The 25,682-nt window shown below is 48.4% G+C and overlaps 1 long non-coding RNA gene across 1 annotated transcript; it reads right to left on the reverse strand.

Annotated features, from left to right (window-relative positions):
• Nucleotides 1-833: 833 nt before the first annotated feature.
• Nucleotides 834-25,682, reverse strand: LOC108514686 (uncharacterized). Its single transcript, XR_001881298.1, has 3 exons — nucleotides 25,504-25,682; nucleotides 24,569-24,574; nucleotides 834-2,773 (listed from the first exon to the last, which is right to left on the reverse strand). It is a non-coding gene; the product is annotated as an uncharacterized LOC108514686 (long non-coding RNA).

The raw sequence follows: 25,682 nt of genomic DNA on the forward strand, positions 1-25,682 counted from the left end.
CACAGGAGGTGAAAACGAAAGATTCCAGGGATCCATTGGAAGCACTACCAATTAACTTACTGCTCTGTGAAAATCATTAACATGTGAAACTGACAAAATTAAAAGCATCCATACATTTGCTAACAGAGTATACAATGACACAGCATGTCTCCAAGTTTTTCCATAGAATGTTATCTGTTACTTTTATTTTTGACAATTCCTGCCCCTGTATCTTCAGCATAACATTTTTTCTCCAAATTAAAACCAATTAAAAACTATTTAAGGAACACTCTGTGACAACAACGTTGAACAGAATTAACACCACTCGCTGCAGAAACAAGGCAGCAGAAGTTGCGAAACTGATCGGTGATTTTGCGAAACTGATCGGTGATTTTGCTAAAAATGCCAAATCACAACGGAGACATTTTAAGTTTGCTTCTAATTTTCAAATATGTCTGTGTTGCCTGCATAGCTTTTGGTGCTGATATGTTTTAGAGTGTAAGTTCTGAAGTTTGTTTAAATAGTTATTTGTGTGTTATATAATGAAAGAATGGTATTTGGTAATGAAATACAGTTTTCTATTTTATTGTATACAGGGAAGGCACTACATAAAGGTTGAACCCATTATTGTGGAGTACACCACTGTGCCAAGAAAAATGTAAGATAGTTACACTGTATTTGTACAGTGAATAGCAACAGTAAGGCATTACAGTTCTTCTGAAGGGCAAAGGGGAGAAACGAAATGTTCCGTCTTTGCTATGCGCTGTGCCATGCATTTTACTACATTGTTTATTTTCATCTTCCGAACAACGCTGAAAGGCAAGAATGTGCTTCTTGTTTGTTTGTTTGTTTTTGAGATGGAGTCTCCCTCTGTCGCTGAGGCTGGAGTGCAGTGGTGCAATCTCAGGTCCCTGCAACCTCCACCTCCTGAGTTCAAGTAATTCTCCTGCCTCCGCCTCCTGAGTAGCTGGGATTACAGGTGTCACCACCACACCCAGCTAATTGTCGCATTTTTAGTAGTAGAGAGGGGGTTTCACCATGTTGATCAGGCTGGTCTAAAACTCCTGATCTCATGATCTGCCCACCTCAGCCTCCCAAAGTGCTGGGATTACAGGCGTGAGCCACCGCACCCAGCAAGAATGTGCCTTTTTACAGGTGAAGGGACTTTAATTTGGGGAGATTAAGTAACTTGCTCAAGGTCAAATGACATGGAAAGATTCTGATCCAGGTCTATCTGGCTCTAAAACCCTCATAAGAACAAAGAAGGCTCCTATGAACCCAGGACTGTAAGATGTTGTCTGCCTGCCTTAATGACTGACTGAAATGGTGGCGCTGGGGGTCACAAGGCAAGCTTAGGCTTCTGACATGATCTGAAGGCATCTTTAGCATCAGTACAATCCCTTGGCACTGCTCCAAAAGCTGCTCCATTTGAGCTGAGGGCACTCACAACATTACCTCTAGAATTAGGCCTGCCACTTAGGTGCTCAAAGGGCCACCTGGGGAAGGGCAAGGTCTTAAATGTGAGTCCCAACCCTGCCATTTATAGCCCTTGGGCTAGGCACTTAAACCTGCTGCACCTGAAAAGCACATTTAGGAAAAAAAAAAAAAATGGGTGATGGGGACGGGAAATAATCTATCAAACATTAAAAGGCTGTCTGGAGGAATCACTTAAATGACCTGCAGAAAAAAAATCTTTGGAAAGTAGCATATATACAGGTTCTTCTGCAGGCTTTGAGCCTGCAGTGAAGGGGCATTGGCCCAGGTTCAGGATGCTGCCTTGGGTCTCTGTTGCTCAAAGTATGACCCGCAGACCAGCAGCATTGGTATCACCTGGGAACTCAACAGAAATTGAGGCTATTGGGCCTTAGCCCAGACCTCTGATTCAGAATCTGCATTTTGACAATTTTGAAGTGTACACATTCAGCTGGAAGGGCACTGCCATAGGCCTCTCAGTCTGGCTTTCCAGGTCTCAACCTCCAGTGCATTTAAGTAAGAAGGTTAGCTTCATTCACTTCTCAGTTATTCTTATTACAAAAATAGAATTGAAAAGGCTCTTGAAGACACCCAATCCAGGAATGGTGAATACCTGCAAGGGTGCAGCCATCCTTTCCAGAGACCAGAGCAGACATTACTAATCAATCAGGAAACTCTTCCATGGTGTTTAAGAGCAGTTGCACCATCCCCTCCACAATGCAGTCCAGAAAGCCTGATTACTCTTTTGTAATTACCATGGGTATGAAACCTACTTACCACCCCTGACCCCCACTATGTGGCCTAATCTCTTCTTTATTCATAGGTCGACCTTATCTCCAGTTTAAGCCCATTTTCCCAACATGTTACCCAATTTAACATTCACCCCTTCAAAAGTGTTCAACAAATTATATGGTTACACTGACTAAACAGAAACTGAGCGTTTCCAAAATTAAATGACGTCCCCAAAGATGAAGAATCCTATTCCTCTGGCCTAGCTCTCATCTTCATGTCACCTCTCTGTTCCACCACCCACTTCAACATTTTAGAACAAGGGAGGGAAGACTTTAAACCTCACAAAGAAGTTTAGAACATTACCCTGGTGCTCCCAAAATCCAAGCTAGAAAGACAACGGAAGTTTTTAAAAATGCTCTGAGATCTCGAACCCCACTCCCATGTCCCCTGACCACCCAGCCTTGTCACCTGCTTGGAGCTGGAGCTGGCATCTTCACGACCAGGAAAGTGTGGCATGCTGAACCTGCCTCCACCAGACTTTTCATTCAATGTCCCAGCCACCTGCCTCAAATGCTACATGCAAAGCACTCTGAAATAGGGTGATATTCTCAATTTAATTTTTGTTAACATGTAATAGGAGATTGATGCCCTCACTAAGCTGCTGTGCCAATCAGCCAGTGGGAAGCAGCCTGTATTTTTGGAAGACAAATCGTTAAGAACTAGAATACGGTGTAGGCATGTATACCGGCTGCATCCAATTTCAAGTGAAAATTAATGGCAAATTCTTGTAACCACATTAAGAGCCATTGTCGTTCATTTGAAATCAGTTAAACATGAAAACAATATGAAAACCATCTTGAATTCATGGAACATAAATATTTGTCTGTATTTTTTGCCAGTGCCCCAGAGAAACTAGGAGATGTTGGCAGATCGGTGTTCTAAAAACATGCTCACAAAGGGGGAAAAACAAGGAACCTGAATTTTGTTGGGTTAAACTATTTGTCAACTTTTCCATTTCCTCAGTCAAAAGATAATTAAACAGTAAGCAGATGCCAGAATCTAATTGATGCAAGGAAAGATTGCTCAATATCTTATGGTGCTTTGTCATTTTTATGTACTGTCTGCAAATAGCCCCTTGGCTGGTACAAGTAGCAGAAAGTCAATCAGTTAGCTTCTCTTCCCATGGAGGCAGAGGCTCTCCCTACAAATATACCTGTGTATAGTCACTCTGGGTGTCAAGAAGCACATAAGAAAGTTCCTGGGACGATGTCTTAGGCATATTAGAACAGAGAGAAGCTGTGGCTTTTCAGAAGAGTAAGGAGAGGGATAAAGGAGAAAGAGAGAGATTGAGAGGATGGGGGAAGATGGAGGTGAAGAAGGGAAGGGTTGAGAGATGAGAGAGAAAAGAATAGGAAAAGACTCAGAAAAAGGAACTGCTGGCAGAGGGAGAGAGTCCCAATATGGTAAAATCAAAATCGCATGGTCTTCAGAGTCAAGCCTACTGTTTGGTCATCCCTTTCCAGCTGTGGGAATTTAGACCATTTATTTGACTTCCCTGAGTGCATTCCTTCCACAGACCATTGGATATCATACTCCCTGCCCGGGCCTTCCCACGGCTTGATCTGAGATGTAAGGAGTCATAAGTATCAGTGTCTGAACATTGTAAAAAATTGCACAACTGCTTCAATTAAAAAAAAAAAGAGTAGAAGGAAATCGGGTGAAAGAGAATTAAAGCAAAGCAGAGTGCCGGGCACGGTGGCTCACACCTGTAATCCCAACACTTTGGGAGACTGAGGTGGGCAGATCACCGGAGGTCAGGAGTTGGAGACCAGCCTGGCCAACATGGTGAAACCCTGTCTCTATTAAAATACAAAAATTAGCCGGGCATGGTTGTGGGCGCCTGTAGTCCCAGCTGCTCAGGAGGCTGAGGCAGGAGAACCACTTGAACCTGGGAGGTAGAGGTTGCAGTGAGCCGAGATTGTGCCACTGCACTCCAGCCCGAGCGACAGAGTGAGACTCCATCTCAAAAAATAATGATAATAATAAATGCAGTGCGGTGTGGGAGAGCTCTGTTATGCTCCCTTATGGGGAATCCACAGCAGTGCTGCTTAGAGTTCAGTGTGACTCAGAGATGAGTGAAAGAGCTCTTTCAGATTCTACTGTAGATTCCTCCCCTTAAAACACACACACACAGACACACGCGCGCACGCAAACACACACACACACACACACACACTCTGATCTCCGTGGGAGAGCATTCAAATGGTGTCCAGGAACCCAGGTGGACAAGAGACTTGAAAAGCAACTGCCAGCTGGGCGCAGTGGCTCACACCTGTAATCCCAGCACTTTGGGAGGCTGAGGCGGGTGGATCACCTGAGGTCAGGAGTTTGAGACCAGACCTGGAAACATAGCAATACGTTGTGTCTACAAAAAAAAAAAAAAATTTTTAAAGATATTAGCCAGATATGGTGGTACGTGCCTGTAGTCCCAGCCGCTTGGGAGGTTAAAGTGGGAGGATTGCTTGAGCCTGGGATGTCGAGGCTGCAGTGAGCTGTGATTGCACCACTGCATTCCAGCCTAGGAAATAGAGCGAGACCCTGTCTAAAAACAAACAAACAACTGCCGTGCTATGTCCATAATGTCAATCCACATACCACTGGGTAAAATCATTGTCCATGGCTTCCCCCTTCAGGATGCACCTCTTCCATGGAGGACTGTCAGCCACCACTTGCAAACAGACTCCCATCAGGCCATCTCACCAGTTACCAAACACAGCCAGCATGACCAGTAAGACTAAAACTCAGATTCTTATTGTGTAACTTATCAGATGCTCTGTTCCAAAGAAACAATTGACTAATGAACTGGGGGGTTCACACTTCCTCCTGTCTCATCTCTGACGCTACCTTATTGTGTGGTCTCAGATCAGCATGGACACCCTCTGGGCTTCCACTCTCTTATGTGGGAAATGATGTTGAACAGCTTGAGCCTATGAAATCTTTCTACTTGTCACATTCAAAGTCTTTGCAATGTACCCATCTGACATCTAAGGTAAAAGCTAGAATCCCCTTCCTCTTTACATCCCTTCAGATTCCTTTCCACACTCCTTTACTCCTCTGCCCACACAGGCAGGCTGACCTGCAGAGACTTTCTTTTTTTTTTTTTTTTTTGAGATAGAGTCTTGCTCTGTTACCAGCCTTGGAGTACAATGGTGTGATCTCGGCTCATTGCAACCTCTGCCTCTCAGGTTCAAGCAATTCTCCTGCCTCAGCCTCCTGAGTAGCTGGGACTACAGGCACCCGCCACCACTCCCGGCTAATTTTTGTATCTTTAGTAGAGACAAGGTTTCACCATATTGGCCAGGCTGGTCTCGAACTCCTGACTTTGTGATCCGCCCACCTCAGCCTCCCAAAGTGCTGGGATTATAGGCATGAGCCACTGCGCCCAGCCCCTGCAGAGACTTTCTAAGGGTCTCCCTTGTGCTCTGGCTTCCAGTTGGTCTTAGCCAAGGGGTGCTTATTGTCCTGACTCACCGAAGAGCTCTCCCCAGGCTGACTACGTCTCTGTGGAAGGTCACAGCCCTGTGGTCTTCTCTGCAGGCCTTCCTCCTTCCAGGTTTTGTTAACAGTTTCCTACCCTCGCTTCTTCAGGCCTAGAAGTGGTAATAGCTCTCCTGCTGCTGGGAGTACCTGTGGGTGGTAATAGCCCTGGGTACTGTCCCTTGTGGTTCTTCCACTCCCTGCCCACACCTAGGTAAGTAGTCACAAGAGGGCCTCTGTGTGGTCACATGGAATCAGGAGGCAAATGAAAGGAGGGATCAAGGAAGACATCCAAGGAGAGGAGGCCTTTGCAAGGTTGGCCTCAAACCTGTTTGGAAGAACAGGAAGAAGTTTATACAGGCAACAAGGAGGGGATAACATTTTAACCAAGAGAACGGTGTGGATGCAGGCAGGAGGCCAGGCATTCTGGGAAAGAAGAGTAGACCTGACTGTCTGGAGGGAAGACCTTGGGTAGAGAAGGAATGAGGGGCATGGTTAGAAAAGTAAATGAAGGCCAGATGGTAGCAACCTCAAATGTGAGACGAAAGCCTGGGACTTCATTCTACGGGCAGTGGAAGAATCTGGATAGTTCTTGAGCAACGGAATGGCCCAATCACACTGAGCTATTTTAGGAATGTTAAGCTGGCGGTGGAGAGCAGATTGTAGTGTTACCAACTGGGTAGCCCTACGCACAGGGAACAAAGGAGGATGCCAAAAGTGACTCACTCACCCGCCATTGCTCCTGAGCAGTGGGGCAGAGGCGGTACAGACGTTCCTCCCCAAGCAACTCTCATGCTTATGCCAGCCTCAAAAGAGCAGAGCGGGAAGTGCATGGCATCCTGAAGATGTAAGGGAAAACACATTCTTGGAAGAGATCTCCTCTCAAAGCCATCCACCCACAGCCCCCAGAATAAGGGGTAGGCAATCTGTTTCTCCTGGCATCTGATTCAAAATGCTCCCGAGGCCAAGAGGACCTAAAAGAATTCCTCTGCTCGTGTGTGTGAGAACAGCCCAACAGGGGACCATCTGTCTCAGAACAGACCCCCCAATGTGGAGGCAGAAACAGTAGCCCCCAAAGGGGTGCTATTTCAGTTTTCAGGAAAGCATTCTGCAAATGTTCCCACCCATTAACTGGAGATCTCTCTATAGCACACTGTTAGTTCTCTGCTAAATAGAAACTAAGTGTGGGCCACTGTCCCTGACATCTCAGTGTGAACATGTTTAGGGTGGGAAGATTCTGAGGGCTCTGATCACCTGAGATAGTACAGACCCAGCAGGCAACAGAAAGCTGAAAGGGATGCAGATTCAGGAGGTGGAGACTTCACAAACTACCTGCGAAAAATTCTGCTCAGGATTGACCCAGTATCTCCTCCTTGAAGAGAGTGCTGTTAGTTCCAGATGAGCCAGGAAGGGACCCTTCTTCCCCAGGGGGTGCTCCATGGCCCACTGTAAGGGCCGCTTCCCTGACCATGCCCTAGTGATGTCGAGTTTCTGTAGTATTTCAAGGGAAGCACGATAGATAGTTGGTTGGACTAGGGAGGAAGCAGTTAGAGAGCCTGTTTGAAGAAAGCTCTGTAAGACTAAAAAATTTAGGGATCTAGTAGATGAGACAGAGCTAGCAAGGGAGGGTGGGGATCAGTGAGCTGGAAGGGAAATCAGAAGCAACTATCACAAAGCCAAGAGGAGGAAGTGGTCAGAGGCACTGAATGCTCTTGGAGGGCGAGTATGATGACAATTATAGAGGTCATTGATGATTTTGAAAAGAGCAGTTTTGGTGGAGTGGAGGAAATAGGAGACGTACTTCAGCACCTCTCCTAACCTCTGGGGTAGATATACTTATACTCATTTCATAGATAAGGAAGCTGAATCTGAGAGAGATGATCTGACATGCCCTGCTGCCTGTAATCACACAGCCATTGAGAGGCTGATGGTGATGTTGGTGATGGTGACAATGATGGTGATGGTGACAGTGATGGTGATAATGGTGATTGTGATGGTGACCGTGATGGTGATCGTGATGTTAATGGTGATGGTGATGTTGGTAACGTTGATGGTGAGGTTGAGGATGATACTGACATTGGCGGCTGTTCAGATAGATTTTCTGTTCGATCAGAAATTGATCATGATTATAAAGTAAAAATTACCTGGTCTATAAAATCAGACAGATCCAAAGCTATATCCAAGCCAGATAGCAACACATAAGCTTTACAACCTTTGAGCCTCAGTTTCTCTAACTGTGAAATGGAGATGCTATTGCCTGCTTCAGAGGACAGTTGGGAGAATGACATGGATGGGGAAGCACCTGGTTCCTAGTAGGCCCTCAACAAATGTTTGTGTAGTGCATTTCTCTGCAGGGCAAAGTTAGGGTGTGCAGTGAGCATCAATGGATGAGCCTTACCTTCCCTAACTGTTCTAGCCCTCTCCACCCTAACTCTACTCCCCAGCCTGAACGAACTCCAACCGTAAGAGCAGTCATGGGCATCTTGGTGACTGCCTGCTCCCCAGGATCCCTACTTTGTGCCCACACATTGCTCTGGCAATGGTGCCCTGCTGGGATCCCCACCCACCACCCTCTTGCCTGTTTCCCCAGTTGATGCATGCCCAAGAGACTCTAAAAGGAAGATGGATGGGGTAAGCACTAATACTTACCAAGTACTACCATGTGTCCAGGTTTCTGCTGGTATTCAACTGGGAGAGAGGTGGTGTAGGCTTAAGAGCTTGGGCTTTGGAATCAGACATGTCTGGAATTAAGTACTTTCCCTCCTTCAAGTTGTTATTCAAATATCACCTTCTTCAAGAGGCCTACCCTGACCAGCCCATTTATACTGCACCCTCACCCACCAACACCACCTTCCCAATTACACTAAACCTGTTCCACCTTTTTTTTTTTTTTTTTTTTTTTGAGACTGGGTCTCACTCTGTCACCCAGGTTGGAGTGCAATGGCGTGATCTCAGCTCACTACAACCTCCGGCTCCTGGGTTCGAGAGATTCTTGTGCCTCAGCCTCCGGAGTAGCTAGGATTACAGGTGCCTGCCACCATGCCTGGCTATTTTTTATATTTTTAATAGAGACAGGGTTTCACCATGTTAGCCAGGCTGGTCTTGAACTCTTGACTTCAGGTGATCCACCCAATTTTACCTCCCAAAGTGCTGGGATTACAGGCTTGAACCACCGCACCTGGCCCTCTTCCACTTTTTTTGATCCCTTTCTAACTTGCTGCCTGTTTTTCTTATGTCTTATGTTTGCCTGTTTTTTTCCCACTGGATTGTAAACTTCAAAGGGCAGAAATTATTACTTGTTTTGTTCACCGGTGCATCACAACACTTAAAATAGGGATGACACCTGGGAAGTGCTCACTAAACATTCACAGAATGAATGAAGCAACAGCTCTATCCTTAGAAACACACACACACAAAAGTAGTTCACCTGTAATTGAATTTGAACCAGATCTGTCTGGCTTCAAAAATCGGGGTCATTTTTACCCCAATAATTTCAAGTTTCTCCCTGGTCATAGCCCCCTACTTAATCCCACCCCTAATCTCTAGAATATTTTCATCTTGAAGTCTCACTCTTAGATAAATCCATTCAAATATTACAGGGCCCGGTTGCTATTTGAGGAAGACTGAATGTTTCCTGGACTCAAGAGAAGCTCACTTCCAGTTCAGGCACTGTGCATGATAAGAGAAATCCATGCTCTGTGATAAACAAAAGAGAATAGCTCAATCCACCCCAGCTTGGCTTAAGGGAAACACTTTCCATTTTAAATGCTCCCCAGTCAAGTCAACTCCAGGTCCAAGGGGCAGGAAGCCCAAGGTCTAGTCTGTGTTTGCTCCAAGGGGTCCACCTACTGGGAAAACGCAGGTAAGTCAAACAAACCTGTTTGTCTTCCCAGTACAGCAAACAGGAAACAGGGCTTATTCTTCTGCAAGGCCTCCCTGCTGGACCCGTGAGGCATGATTAAAATAATGGGAAGGCAAATATTTTCCTGGAGAAAATGATAAAACTGGAGGCAGGGAAAGCAAACAGTGGCTTTCAAAAGGGCAGCTGGCATGGAGCTGCCCCAGGAGGAGTTAGGGAAGATTCCGGAAGGGGGGAAGCATGTGGTCATGAGCTCCTGGCTTGGAGGAATGTGAGGGCTTTGCTCAAAGCCACGACCACTTCAGGCTCAGGGGGAAGCTATGTTATTCACCCTTCTTACCATTAGAATGATAGTTATTGTTTTTGAGGTGGAGAGAATTCAGGCAACAAGGTATAGGACAGGACAGAGCTCAAGCTGAAAGCCAGGCGTGCTTGAGCTTGAATTCTATTATTCATTCATTGATTCATTGATTCATTGATTCATTCATGCAGTCAGTCAGCCCATTCGGACATATATATTGAGCACCTATTGTGCAAGGCTCTTGCTAGTGCTACACGGCCTTGAGCAAGTCTTTTATCCATTCTGAGCCTCAATGCTCTCATCTGTAAAATGAGGCTGCTGCAGGTTTGTCAGGAAGATAAAAAGTAATGTTTAAAAAAGCACTTAGCACAGCGTCTGGCCCATGACTGACTTTCAGGTACAGTAACCTTGGGAACCTCCTCCAGCTGACCAGTCCCTCCCTCCCCTTTCTCCACACTCCAGCCAGGTGTGCTCATTGTCCCACTATCTATGGCCCTTTCAGTCTGGCCTCTTGGCCTTTTCATGCTATTCCCTCTACTTCGGATGCCCTTCCCACTAAGGAATTTCCACTCAGGGATCCCACAAGGACTCTAAATCAAGCAGGTTCCTGATCAACCTCTTTAACCTCTTGTCCCTCCATACCTAGTCCTCCTGTGCATCCCCCACTGCTGCCTTTCCAGAGACCTGGGAGGCCTCCAAGGAGACTCCTTCCCACTCACCCGTTGCGGCACCCATCAGCAAGGGTTGTGCAGCCTCGGCTCAGGCATTCTGCAGTGCCCGGCATGGCTTACTCACTCAGGGCTCCAGCTGAGCACAAACTTCTTTCCCTTCTTGACATCCTATCCCCCACTGAGACCTCAAAGCTCTATTTAATCACTTGTTCCACCAGGAAGCCCCTCCCTGACTCCCTCAGTCTGGATTATCTGTGTTCCTTATGTAGTTTTCCCCAGAGCACCTGAGCTTAACTTGGCCAACACATCACTCCATGCTGTTCTCAAGAGCTCCTCCAGGCCCAGGAACATGGCTCATTTATCTCTGCATCCGCGTGGTCTGGCCAAGTCTTCTTGGCACCTGGAGGACTCAAGAAAAGCTTGTACTGCATGGCTCAATTCTAGATCCTAGAGGTGGGGGCTTTGATGAAGGAGACTCACACTGTCACCTGGGGTGAGGATGGAGGAAAAGGGGTGATCAAAGACAGCTTCAAGGAAATGGCAATGCACAGGCTTGGAAGGGGAAGACAAAGTTAGCAGAGAGAGAGGACAGAGAAGGTCCCGGGCTGAGGGAAAGGCACATATAAAAGGCCTGCCAGAGGCTTTGGGGGCCCTGAGAGGGCCTGGGTGACTGGCAGAGAGACCTCTGAAGGTCTCTTAGCACCTTTTCCTACAGACAGAAAGGCTCTGAGGGTCCTGGGCTGGGGCGAGGTATGAGCACATTGTATTTTGGGAAGACCTACAGAGTGCTGTGTGGATAGACAATCGAGAGAGGTCACACACTCAGATGGCCAATGCCAGGTTCAACAGGAGAGTTGCTGGTGGCCTGGAGAGAAGCAGGTAGAAGGATGCCAGGGCAGGTGGGGTGGGATCAACACCACGTGGTGATAGATCATGTGTGACAGACAAGAGTGAGAGGGGTCAGGATGGCCCTGTTAACTAAGGAATTCTTTCTCAAAGGCCCACGGGTCCCCAGCCACCCCCCCACATGATGACTCCTCCTTCCTCCAGACTGAGACAGTGGCTCCGCCACCAACAGCTGACCAGCCAGGCTCTGCTCTCCTGTTCCAAGAACAGAGATCTCTCTCTGAGGACTCAAAACTGTCAGGAGTTGCTCCCATGACCATATTGAAAGTGAATCTCCTCTACTTCCACCTTTCCGTCCTAGCTCTGCCCTGAGGCGAGGGAAAAATTAAAGGTGGAGAGGCAGCTGGGGAGAGAGATAGCACTTACTGAGTACTTACTGTGTGCCAGGCATGGTGATGGACACTTTACCAGCGAGTTGCCATTCTCTTGTGCAATAATCTAGGAGGTGACATATTTATTACGCCCAATGGCTAAGGGTGGAGCAGAGAGCATGGGTTCAAACGCCAGCTCTGCACGCTTTACTTTTGTGACCCTGAGCAAGCAAATTAACTATTCTGAATTTCAGATTTTTTCATCTAAAAAATGGAAATATTTATTATCCCTAATTCACCGGGTTGAGATTACGGGCAAAAAGCATGGAGCACATTTTACAGTATGCATTCAATACGTTAACCTATTTTCATTGTCTCTATTTTACAAATGAGGGAACAGCACACGGTCACATGCGAGAGCTGATTCAGACCCAGGTATCTCGGATCCAGGGCCAGTACTCTTTTCTTCAGTCTGCCATCTTGCCTGCCACCACTATTGTAAGAAGCCACTCTACGGGAGCATTCCAGATGGGGGTGCTCCGTGTAGTACAGTCAGCTGCGGAGAGTGGTGCTGACAAGAGCTGAAGCTGAGGCTGAGGAGGGCAGGATTGAGGGATTGAGGGTGTTTTTCCTCAATCAGGCAATAAGAGTGCTTGCGGAAGACATACTGTTTGCAGACCTTTGTGCCAGACCCTGTAGGCAATGCGGAAGAGGGAAAGCATGCCCTCTGCCCTCAAGGAACAGAAAATCTACTTGGAAATATGAGGCACACAAATATGAATTCATTAATGGCCAGTCATTGGCCGTATAGGGAAATCAACACCTATTGCATTTCTTTTTGTTGTAATGTTAGCCCAAACCATGAAAACCACAGTCCTAACAAATCAATTTGGGATCAAAATGATGAACTGCCCCAGGAGCAGCCTGGCTTGGCAACAGGCCATGTGAAAAAGACCCGGGGGTTTTAGGTAACCCCAAAGCTTCATATGAGCCCATGTAAGGACTGCGGCTGTTTCAAAAGCTAATGCGATCCTGGGGTCAGAGATGGAGGTGTAATGTTCAGGTCAGCAGAGGTAACTGGCACAGGGCTCTTTTGGAAAGCTACCAGCCCTGGGTGCTATATTTCACTGTGAAGGCAGACCAAGAATGTCACCCGAGAGGTGAGAGTTCAGGAGCTGTGCCCCTTGAAGTGTCATCTAAAGAAAATGTGATCACCGGCCTGGACAGGGAAAGGGCTTGGTTGAGTGTGGGTGTCATCCTCAGATACCTGTCGCATGTAGGCAGCCTGGCAAGGCAGCAGACCAGCGTCCAAGCTCCAACACTTACGGCATGGGTGACTTTAGAGGGTGACTTAACTCCCCTGAGCCCCAGTGTCCTCACTGGAAAGATGGGAAAAATCACTGTCTATGGTGTTGTGAGGATTAAATGAGATAGCAGAGTTGTATACAAAGCAGTGCTCAGGAAAGCTTCATCTCCTTCCTTCTCTAAGATATTGAAGGCCTATTTTGAAATGGAAGAACATCATCAGCTGCAAAGCAGGAGAAGGGGGATAGATACATGCCCTCATTAGCATGGCTGAAGAGGGCAGAGTCCCAGTGAAATGGTCCACCAGGGTCCAGAGATCCTAGAAGGAGGTTCTGCAGAGGTGTCTCAGGGAACCAGGGTCATGAGGTAAGCACTGGGGAATGCAGGCTCCCAAGGAGAGGTGCACACAGGCAGGCTGGGGTTCACTGACGACAGCCTTTCCCTGCCTCATGGCTCCTTCTGGGGACCATCGCCCCCTCCCACCCCTCTGCCTGCTGCCCTCAGCTCTTCCCTATGACTCCATGGGAGCGGACATCTCCAAGGTCCTGGTTTTGGTCCTCCCAGAAGCAGACCCTGAGACAAGGTCCTGGGTGCATGTAGTATAATCTCTGGAAGTGATTCCAGAGAATGAGAATCGGAGGGACAGGGACAGAGTGAGAGAGGGAAGGGAGAGAAGCTAACCAAGTGTGATTAAGAAGAAGGACACCATTGTGGGCAACAGAGGCTCAATCCCTCTGAGTCCCCTCTGAGAAACTGAGCGGACTGAGCTCTTGGAGCTGGCAGGCTGGGCCAGTGGTCCACCAGCTTGCATGCCCCACTGGTGAGGGTTGTCCTGGGGCATTTGCACTCCTGAATTTTCAGGTCGTGCCTGCCTGCAGCCAAGCTGTGCTGGGGAAAGCCCTCAGGCAGAGAGGCAGACAGGCAGAGAGATATAGGCATGATCACCGTGTCCTGGGTACAGCCCAGACTGGAGGAGAACTCCAATGAACAAGAATGCTGTGGAGTCTCCACGAATCTGCCAGTCACCACTGACTCCACATTTTAACTCATGGCCTCTTACAGCTTCTTGCTGCACTGATGCTCGTCCTCAAAGCACCTGCATGAGGCCACCAGGGCTGGTTTTCCTCCTGCTGCTCTGTCTGGTCTTTCTCAGGCCGGTGCGCTGGCTTCTTCCTTCCCTTGCCCTTCAGTGCTGAGGTTCTTGGGGTCTGCTCCCAAGCCCTCTTTCTTCCTCACTCTCCTTCAGTGTCTCACAGGTCTAACTGCCTGAGAGTCTCCTGGAGAGTGTGTTAAAATACAGCCTCCCCGTAGACCAACTGAACCAGAATCCTGGGAACGCAGCCCACAAAGGTGCCTTACTTTTAACATGCTCCCAAGGTAGAGTCACCAGGCAAAAAGCAGGATGCCCAGTTAAATCTGAATTTCAGATAAAAAAGGAGAGGCAGGGCAAGTGAGGTGCGTGCCATATGTGAGACATACTAAAAAATTATTTGTTGTTTATCTGAAATTCAAATTGTACAGGGCCTCCTGTACTTTTATTTGCTAAACCTGCCAACTCTATGCCAAGGCTATTCTGATGTACCATAAAGTTCCAAAACTTCTTTTCTGGACACTCCCTGAGTTACCATTACCCACACCCCAGTTTCGATTACCAACCGCACATGACTGACTCAGATTTCTTTCTCACCCAGACCTCTCCCCTGAATTCCACGTATCTGATGACCTACTGGACATCTCAAGTTCACCGTGTTCAAAACTAAGCACGTTATTCCACACCTCCCGCTACACTTCCTCTCCAACTCTGCTCTTCCTCCTTCTTTCTCTTAGTTGGTGGCACCACCATTCACTTGCCGCCCAAACCAGTATCCGCAAGGGTTTTCTCTCCCATTATCACCTCCATTCTCCCTAGTCAGTTACCAAATTGTATTGGCTACAGTTCCCAAAGTCCTTTGCATCCAGGTGCTAGGCTAAATAATGGCCTTCCGAATATGTCCACATCCTAACCCCTAGGACCTGTGAATGTTAACTCACATGGCAAAGAGAAATTTGCCAACGTGATTAAGAACCTTGAGATGAGGAGATTTTCCAGCTGGGCTCTGAATATCCACAACAGTCCTTATAGGAGGGATGCAGGAAGGTCAGAGTCAGACAGAAGGTGATGTGATGATGGTAGCTGAGACTGGAATAATGCGGATCGAGGATGACAGAAGAGGCCATGAGCCAAGACATGCAGGTGGCCTCTAGAAGCTGGAAAAGGCAATCTGGGAATAGCGTCTACCCTAGAGCCTCCAAAAGGAACCAGCCAGACTGACACCTTGGCTTTAGCCCAGCAGATTGATTTTGAACTTCTGGTCTCCAGAATTGTAAGAAAATTAAGTTGTTTTGCTTTAAGTTTAAAACTGGTTGCAGTAGCAAAAAGGAAACTGATATAATCCATCCACTTTCTCCCTTTTCATTAGCTCTGCCTGGCTTCTATCCCCATCCACTGCAACCTCCTCATAAGGGGGTCCTGATTCCAGCCTTGCCTCCTCTGGTGCATCCCCCATAGGTCCACCAAATTGGTCTTTCTCCTGCTTCACACCTTTGATAGCTCCTGATCATGGAGGAAAAGTCCAGACCTATCCTCAACTCAGATTTCAGGACCTGCTCCCTGCCCACCCCTCTCTCTTCATCTCCCTCCACTTTACACCTTCAGACTGCTGGATTTCTGAACTCCTCTCATGGATTAACAAGCCTATGTTCTTCTTTCTGACAAGAATGCCTTTCTCCAACTTTTTCTCCTGCCAAGCTCCTACTCATACAACAAAACCCAACTCAGATATAACCTCCTCTAGAAAGCCTTCTCTGGCTCTTTCACCCCCACAAGGAGTTAATGACAGCCTGCCCTAATTTCATACCACCTTTATTCTTTGATCAAATTTCTATTGTTGCCCCTACCAAACTCTGAGCTCCTTGAGGACTGGAACAGTTTCTTGTATGCTTTTGAATTTCCAGAACCAAGAAGTTACTTAATACATATTTATTGAATTAGAGCAAATAAAGGTTTCAGCTTCAACATTCTGTGATTTTATGCTACTGTTTCTTAAGGTTTTCTCCAAATCAGCTATTCTCTATGAATGAGTAGAATGACAATTATTTTTTTCCCATCACTGGTCCCTATTAATTCACTCAAGATAAATAAAAATTAATAAGCACTCATTTGTCATGTAGACTTAATAATCCAAAATTATATTTGTCTTGGCCCAGAGTACTAACACATCTCACAATATTTGCAATTTACCGAGAATTTAGAATCCATTGTCTCTCTCACTTCAATGAATTATATACACACACACATGCACACACACACGCACATGCACATGCACAAGCACAAGCACAAGCATAAGCACACAAATACTGGCCTGGGGGCTGCAGAACCAGGGAAGCAAGACAAAGCAAATCTATGAGCTCCAAGGACCCTAAGGAAGGCCCCATTCAGCCTAGGATGCTGCTCTTAACAGAGTCCTCCCAGCATCCCCTGCTAAAGCCACTCTGGGAAAAGATGGTGACGCCCATGGAAAACTGCAGCCAAAGGGACACAGATTTCTGTTTAGCTCCATTCCCAGATATTAATCCTCAAGGCCCTATTTCTTTCCAAAAAAGCCCAGTCATTGAACCATAAAAGCCACATATGAGAATGGGAGGAAATAGAGAAAGGCCTCCTCTTTGATGCTCCACTCCCACAATTCTCTAACTTGCCAATGTTTTCTGGGCTGAGAGGAAGCTCCTTTTCCTCCTCTGTCTAATGTCCTCCAGAACCTGATGTCCCCCAGTCCTGCCCAGGGCAGATAGAATAGGGGCGCTCAGCATGGAGGCTAGTTACCTTCAGTACCCACTGCGTACAGTGGGGTTCTGTTTAACATTTGAACAAAGAATTCTTTTTAAAAAGCTTCAAAATCACAGGTTGGAGACCAATACCTTGAGTGTTTGATCCTAAAGCAAGAAATATTATTTGAGAAGAAGGAAAGTTCATGAAGGTTTAGTCCACAGTTAACGGCCCATTGTCTTCCAAATTCATTGATGGTTGAAGGAATTTCAGACAATTCTACAGAGTGGTGAAGCAAAAACAAAGTTATTTAAGAGAAAGTTCAAAGGGGGTCAGCGTGGCTTGGGAAATGGAGTGGAGGGCTAAAGCCTGCAGATCTGGGTTCTGACCCAGCTTTGCCCAGTGGCATTCGTGCTGAACTGTCTGTCATCACCTTGAATCCTTACCGCCCTCGTCCACTGTCTCCTCCAGGACCTGGAGTTCCCAGATTCCCGTTCTCTACAGGACCCCAGGCTGGATCCTGCCAGGGAGACACTCACATGATATTTGGAAGGTGAAAGAGAGGAGAGGCCATTCCTCTCCTAAGGCAGTTGGTGCAGATATGAGGTTTGCAGCCTCTTCTGGGCATGTGCCTGCCATTTCCCACCCATAGCTGTGGCTCATCGTCAGCACGAGCTTCCTGGAGGTTTCATACTGCTTCCAGGCCAGCCCTGGAGAGATATCCACTTTGAAGCCTGCATGCTGACCTTCTGTGATGCCTTCCTGACCCTTGCTCCCCCAGCCCTTCCTTCCGGTGGCTGGGCCAGCCTCTAATTTCCTGAATGAACACCCTGTGCATATGGAACACTGGAAATGGGTTGTTTTTTTAACTGACTGACTGACACAGCAGTTTTGCAGCCTTAAATGGCTGCACCTCCCAAAGCCAAAACACGATGATCACACCCGCCCCATGAAGTTGTGAGGATTAAACAAGAAAACATGTGGAAGGTGCCCAGCCCATTCCCCTTCCCCCCTCCACTGCCATGCCTCACATTTCTCTGCCTTTTTAAATCCCTCCCTCTATGGCCATCTGATGGCTGGTTCTTTGTGAATAATGTCACTGAGACTTACCTGCATTGATTTCAGCAAACAGTTAATCTTATTACTAATAACAATAAGGCAAGAGAGACTGAGCTGAAAGGGATGAAACAATAGATATGAAGAGATTGAACCTTTGAGGAGGGGTCTAATCTGTGAAGTTCCTGGCAGGGGAAAGGGGGATCACAAGTACAGAGGAGGGGGTGACCATGTAAAGTAGAAAAATCTCTCTTCCAGCAAGAATGAGGGAAGGAGAGCAGGTGGCTGCAGGACCCCAGATGTGCAGATGGAGCAGGGGCTGGCTACTGAAGGCATTTTCCACCTGCAGGCTTCACTTTCCCTGTGACCTTGCCCTTGTCTTTCCGCATGATCAAGAGCACTGATCATTATTGCTTGTCTTTTCTTCCACGTTGGACTGTAAGCTTCATGAGGACAGGGCCCACATCTAACTTGCTCAGCTCTGTATCTCTTGCTGGGCACAGAGTAGGCGCACAAGGCGGCGGGTGCTGGGATGGAAGACTGAGGAAAGCAGTAGAAACTTGGAATGGTTGTGGAGGGGATTGGGAGATGGAGCTGACAACTCAGGAGAGGATTGTCAGGTATCCCAAAGAACCTGAGTGAGTGTAGGCTCCTCGCATATGCATGCAGCAGTGATCCCAGGGGTATCAGAGGCAAACTGGGGGCAGGAGTGCAGAAGGCTGACCTCTGGTTTTATCAGACAGCTAAGGCAGGGACCAGGGAAGAGGGTATGTGTTGCTCACCTAGTCCAGGCTACATGAGGGGCACACACAAACAGAGGAGGAAGCTGATGGACAGGAAAAAAAGAGAGAGAGAGAGAGAGTCAAAAGCCTGAATGACTTGACAAGGGGAAAACAAGGCACAGGGGTAATTGATTGTGGTGGTGGGCTACTGTCAGGTTGGATTCCAGAGAACCACAACAGAGGATGACAAAATCCAGTGGTCGCTGATGTGGCTGATCATCAGAAGGTCAGATCCAGTTTCTGGACCCATTTCTGGAGTTTCTGATTGAACAGATCTGGGATCTGGAAATCTATATTTTAAAGCTCCCCAAATGGTGCTGATGAGAGGCCATCCTTTGGGAAATGCTAAATCCCCAGCATTTAGGGTAGAACTGAGGGTGTGAGTGAAAGCATGGAGTGGTGGTGATGCCAATGTGCCTGAAAAGGTTTAGGAAGCATGTGGGGCATGGATGGCAGATGGGTTATTCACAGGGACACTGAAGTCCCCTGTGATGGTGGCAGGTCTTTGCAAGGTGGGGAAGATCATGATTCAGGTGGTGCCAAAGCCCTACATGAATGGAGGGGTGTATTCACTATCGCAGGGATGATGATGAGAGGGTATACTGGCAGCCTGGATCTCAGGTCATGACAGAGCAACTACATCCATGTGAAAGGATGAAGCTGAGAAAAGAGGCAAAGCACATTCTCCGGAGCTACCTCCACTCCCACAGAGCTACCAACCAATCCAAAAGCACTCACCAGGTTTCTGCTCTGTGCCCACCCCTTTGCAAGACGCCACGGGACTCTAGGATGACAGAACATGTCTGCCACATCAAGAACTCAGTATCTTGTGAGGAGGAGATGGCGTGTGTGTCCTGCCCAGCTCTCAGACTGAGTTTTAGCCCCAGCAAAGAGGAGTTCTTAGCACGAGACACCTTGCAATGCTTTGTGCAGTTTCGGTGTCCAGTGACAAAAGTGACACAGAGCTGCAGAGAGCTGCAGCCCATATTCTACATCAGACCTATCCCCATCTGATACTCACATTGTGGTAACCTTCAGAAGCATCCAGAGGAAGTGCCCTCAATACGGACAAGGGTGCTCTAGGTTGGGTATGACCAACAGCTTCCAAGGGAGGTCCCCTGAAGCAGCCTTAGGTGCACAGCACATGGACAGATGGGAGATAGGGCAGGAGAAAGAGAACTGGACAGGCCCATGTGGTGACTGCTGCATGAGGCGGCATTTGGGGGGAATCTCAGAGGCATTTGAGAAGACTTTCCTGGTGGTCCTGCTTGAGCCGCTGGAGAGTCAGATAGGGTGTGTTTGTGCTATGTGGGGGCCTCCCCTGCAGACACTGTCTGGTGAGCACCCGGGACACTGGGATTACACACTCTGTATTTTTTTCTTGGTGGGCTGCCTGCATCCCAGTCACCTGATGGCTTATTTAAAAAGCAGATTCCTGGGCTCCACCCCAGACCAACTGCATCAGAAGCTTTGAGTAGTGAAAATAAGCAACCCGCACTTTAAACAAATCCCAAAGGGGGCTTCATAACTAGACCCACATTTCTGAAGCACTGCCTTCTCCTGACTTACTGGCACCTCGGAGGAAAGTATCATCAGGCCATTATCCAGATGAGGAAACTAAAGTTCAGAGAGGTTAAGTCCCTGGCCTGATGCCTTACAGCTACTAAGTTGCTGAGTCGGCACTTCAAGCCAGGTCTTTCGAGTCCACTGCAGGTGTTCTTTCTGTCACTCTCCTTCTCTCAAAGAGGGAACAGATCACTGGGGGGGCCTGAGAAGCAAGGTCCCAAGGGACCACGTGGTGGGGCCTCAACCTGGACTGGCCTAGGAAGCTGAGCAGGATCTAGAGGGGAAGGCAAAGGCATCAACGGCTTCCATTTCCCGAGTGTCTATGGCATTGGGCACGGCACTGTCACCACACACACATGCAGTCTTGTTTTATCCTTGCTTCAGCCCTAGAGGCTGAATGTTGCTCTTCCCATGTTGCGGGTGGGACAACCGACACTCAGAAGGGTGACATCTCCTTCTGTGAATGTGTCCAGCAAGTGAAAGAACAGGGGTGGGAACTCAGTTACCCCCGGCTTGAAAGTCACATTGTTTTCTACTATAGCTGCAACTTTTCTTTTTCAAAGAGCAGAAGCCTCTCTTCAAATGAAGTCCGACACAGGACCCCAGGATGCCAGAGAGGTGAGACCGAAGCCAGCTGATGGACCTCCCCATCCCCACTGCTAACACCGAGGCTTGTTTCTCCACAACCACAGCCCACATCACCCATCTTCCAAGCAGAAAGGAAAATACACCTGCAGGGAGCTGGGAAGTGGGGCACCAGGATAAGGCAACAGCAGGGGAGCTCTGGCTGGGGTGGGCCAGGCGCCGAGGCCCCTCCTTGACACTCCAAAGGCAGAATCAGCTTTGGAGGGAGGGATCCCTGTTTCCCCAGGTGACCCCACAATCAGGATGGCTGCTTCAGGAATGTTTCCGTCTTTGGGCCTTGAGTCTAATCATGCCAACCTGCCCCCTGCCAAGTCTCTAAAGAAATCAGACAATGGGTCTGACAAGTTTTGAAAGGCTTCCATTGCTCTGTGAAACATTCTTGCACAAGTACCTTTAGGAGGGAGTCGCATGCGGTAGGTTTCTCAAATATCTTCTCCTCCTCTCTCTAAGGAAGGAGGGAAGGGGAACAGCGGAGAGGACACATAGATTGGTGCATAAAGTGTGTGCTAACTCTGAAAAAAAGGAAAAAAAATCACAACTTTCCACCTTCCTGCAGCCGCTTCACCATGCCGAGGCCGCCTGGTTCTCTTCTGCCTGCCTGTTCTTACCTTCTCAACATTTGGAGATCCAGGAGTTTTCCCTCCTCCCAAGATGCCACTTTCTGAAGCCAAAGCCAATGGTATGACAATCACAACCCCCACATCATCACAGCTGCCCAAGAATGGGCTCCCCTTCTGCTCCCACCACAACCAAAAGGATCAACATTCCAAAAGGAACAGTGCCTAATGCTCATTTATTGCCAGTGTCATTCTTTTCATTCCTAATTCACCCCAACCTGGGAGCCGTGGCAGCCTGGCCTGGAGGAGAGGTCTCCAGGCATCAAGATGTGGCCAGAGCCCCCTCAGCACAGCCTCTCTGAACATCGTTCTGCTCCAGCTACGGCCCAGCAGTGAGGACTGGTGGCTATGACACAGAAAGCCCCTGAGGCACCCTGGCCTTCACCAGGCTATAAATACTTTCTCTATCGCCCTCCCAGCAGCAGACCAAAGGTGAACCTGGATGTGACCCCGCAGAGCTTGAGGAAGAACCAAGCGGGTGCAGGCTGTCCCCAGGGAGGCCCTCTGGCCAGCATGCCTGGCTCCCCTCCCTGCCCTGTGCCCTCCCACAGGCCCAGCCTCGGCCACTCACAGCATTCAAGAATGCACGAGCCAATCCCTTGTGGCAAAGGGGAGGAAGTAGAGCCAGGGACAGATTGTTATAAATAGGCATGTCTGACCGAGAAGGTCACCGGCCAGGGCAAAACGTGCCAGAAATTCTACAAGAGAGAGACAGACATAAATTATCTGAGCATCCTACAACATCTCTCTTTCTCGGGATGGAGAACAGGAGTGAGTTCCAAGACAGGGCAAGGGCAAGGAGGTGGCCACAGACATCCAGCCAGCAGCTGAAAAGGCTCTTCTATCGAAGAGGCACTTGTACATTGCATCTAGTTCTTAAAGAGCCTGGCTTTTCTTGGCACTCACGAGAGACTGGGGAGAGACCCAGCTGGAGAGCTGGAGGGTCAAAGAGGCAATAGTAGGCCCCTCCTAGCCCTTCTCTCTTTTCTAGCCCGTCTGCTCCTCAGCCTCGTCCTGCACCCAGCCTAGTGTGTCTCAGTATGGGGAGGTTTTGCCCTCTGTCCTTTCCCAGGGGACATCTGGCAATGTCAAGAGACATTTTGGTTTCTCTGGACAATCAGGAGGGGGTGCTACTGGCATCTAGAGGGCAGAGGCCAGGGCTGCTGGTAAACATCCTACAATGCACAGGATAGTCCCCCACAACAAAGAACTATCTGGCCCCAATTGTTAACAAAGCCAAGGTGAGAAATCCTGGCCTAGCCCCTCTCAGGAACCCACTCCACCTCCAGACACCCTCCTCCTTCCCGTTCATTTCCAAGGGCCCTGTCGAGGCAGCCGGAGCACACAAGTACTCATAGCTACGCAAATAGCAACTCCTTATTTGCTGTGTTTGCTCAGCCAATATTGACTTTGCAGCCTAACACTGGTGCTATTGAGCCAGGGTTATTCTCAATATTGTTTGAGCAGCATTAGAACAGCCTGTGATAACCGGCAGCAGAACAGGAAGCTGCGCCTCCCTCCTCAGTCCCCCCTGCCCGCCGCGGCACCCCCTCCGTGGGACGCTCCTGTAAAGACAGAGGAACCTGTGTGCTCATGGAGTCAAGTGGACCTAATGCCCACTCCTCCGCTGAGCAAACACACCGAGGTTAGAGAGGGAGCGTGCTCTCTGGCTAAGTCAATACTCCAGGGAAGTTGGAGCAACTGAAAAAGGTTACTTGGGGAGGCTGTCCTTTGGGGTGGGGCCAGTGAAAAATGATGGTGAGGCAGTTCCAGGCTATCAGCCAAACCCTGCGGTTGGGCTCTGCAGGCCTGCAGGGCCTGGAGCTCAGGGGCTCCAGGTGCCCAAGCAAAGAGATGGTGACTCCGTCCATCAGCCAAGTACCCAGTAGGTGGGGGTCTAGTAAGGGCCAGTCGCTTACTGATTGGGACCAGAAGCTTAGAGTAGGAGGGCCCTGTGGATAAGCTAATGCAGCCACCACGTGTTCATGAGGAAGACCTAGAAAACTAGCCTCTGCCTTGGAGCTTGTCTTACCAGAGCTAAGTGTGAGTTCACAACTGAGCACAACCCACTCCACAGGAAAGCACTCTCCCTGCCCACTGGGAGATGCCAACATTGACTCTGCCATCGTGAAAGAGAGGCCCTAAAATTTAGCCCTAGAGAGGGACTGCAGTGACCTCCATTCACATCCGGTGTGAGGATGGGTGGCAGGGTCTTTCTGAGAGTCTCCTCGGAGGGACAGAGGGAACAGGGGAGAGAAATGAGTGGCCAGGACTGCACAAGCCCCTTGGGCAAGCAATAGAAGAGGAAGTCGCATCTCTTGCATCCCAGAGCTCACAGTCCAGGGGGAGAACCTGGAGGCACAGAAATGAAACCGTGCAACCAGCGTAGAATCAAGGCTCCCGTGTGAGTCTAAGGGGAGTCATGAGCACAGTTGTGCACAACCTGCCCAACCACACCCCGCAGTTCTGCAGTGAGACCAGACAACTCACGGAGTATTCAGAGACAAGAAGTCCACATGGAGTAATTGGGGCGGCTTTTCCTTGGCCACAAGTACAGCAAATGTAGGCTTAGCCGGACATTTGGACCTGGGCCCATGCCGTGTCTCCAGGTCAATATTAAACAAGTTGCCAGGATCATCAAGAGGGCATTCTAAAAATTAGCTCCAGCCAGCCCTAGTGGCCTGGGAGTACCAAAATGGTCATTTGCTAAAATTGGCCATTAACATTTTCTACTAACTGCGCTCTCCAAAGACTTGGAAAACGAGGGGGAAAGTCCTTGGAAATCAAGTATTATGTAGACCCTTATGGCAACCTGGACTCCAACCTTCAGAAGTTATTCATTTTTAAAAATACATGGTGGGCACTTTCTACATGTGGTTGAATATTTCATCCAACAGCCAAGTCATTCCAGTTTTTCCCACAGCAGACATGTTAGCCAATGTGTTGCCTGCTCAGTCAGTGCCTCCTTTCCTGACCACCCACAGGAAAGGTCCCTGCAGCCATGTTTATCCACATTCATGTACCTCTCCCTGGCTGCAGCTGTTGGAACAGCGATGGACTCCTGACTGAGGGGAGGCACCTCATTGGCTAGCCATTGACCAATCAGATTCTGTCTCCCGGGTCTCTGGACTTAAGATTCTTGGTATTGGACCTATAACCTGAGAGATGATGTCCAGGTTTAAGTGACTAAGTTTAAACCTAGAAAAGGCAGAACAGCCGGGTGTGGTGGCTCACGCCTCTAATCCCAGCACTTTGGGAGGCACAGGCGGGTGGATCACCTGAGGTTGGGAGTTCGAGACCAGCCTTACCAACATGGAGAAACCCCGTCTCTACTAAAAATACAAAATTAGTCTGGCATGGTAGCGCATGCCTGCAATCCCAGCTCCTCGGGGGGCTGAGGCAAGAGAATCTTTTGAACCCACGAAGCAGAGGTTTCGCTGAGCCAAGATCGTGCCATTGCACTCCAGCCTGGGCAACAAGAGCAAAACTCTGCCAAGAAAGAAGGAAAGGAAAGGAAAGGAAAAGGAAAGGAAAGGGGAAAAGGAAGAAAGAAAGGAGGGAGGGAGGGAGGGAGGAGGGAGGGAGGGAGGGAGGAGGAGGGAAAGGCAGAACAGAGAAAGCCAGTCTGCAGAGAAAAGAATGAAGCAAACCTACTGAGATAGGCTGAGATGATTAAAATAAAAAAATAAAAAAAAACAGAGAAACACAGGCCAGAAGCTAGGAGAGTCTCTGATAACTTTCCAGTACACCTTGAGCCTCTCACGGGTCTGGTTGTCATCCCTGCCTTTGAATTCAGTGAGATTCCTTATAGCCTTCCAACAAAATCATCATTATTACTGAGAGCTAAATTTATAATACTTCTATTTCTTGCAACCAAACAATTATTGACTGAGACCCCTGTTAAGACATCACCTTTGTGCTGCACTGCACTGCACTTGTTCAATACTGAGGATCTCACCTCTTCTTCTTGCCCACCTTTAGGTCTAACTGGACCTCCTCTCTCTCCTGGTATTACTCTGTCTTCATTTTTTTAGTGCTTCCTTTCAGAGTCTCAGGTAGTAATAACCAGCAGTGTGCCTCAGCGATCAGCAGATGAGTGAGCTGTGTAACCTAGACACCATGTTCCACTTAATGGTT

Source organism: Rhinopithecus bieti, unplaced genomic scaffold, assembly GCF_001698545.2.
Source record: "Rhinopithecus bieti isolate Rb0 unplaced genomic scaffold, ASM169854v2 scaffold_31548, whole genome shotgun sequence".
Classification (NCBI taxonomy): domain Eukaryota; kingdom Metazoa; phylum Chordata; class Mammalia; order Primates; family Cercopithecidae; genus Rhinopithecus; species Rhinopithecus bieti.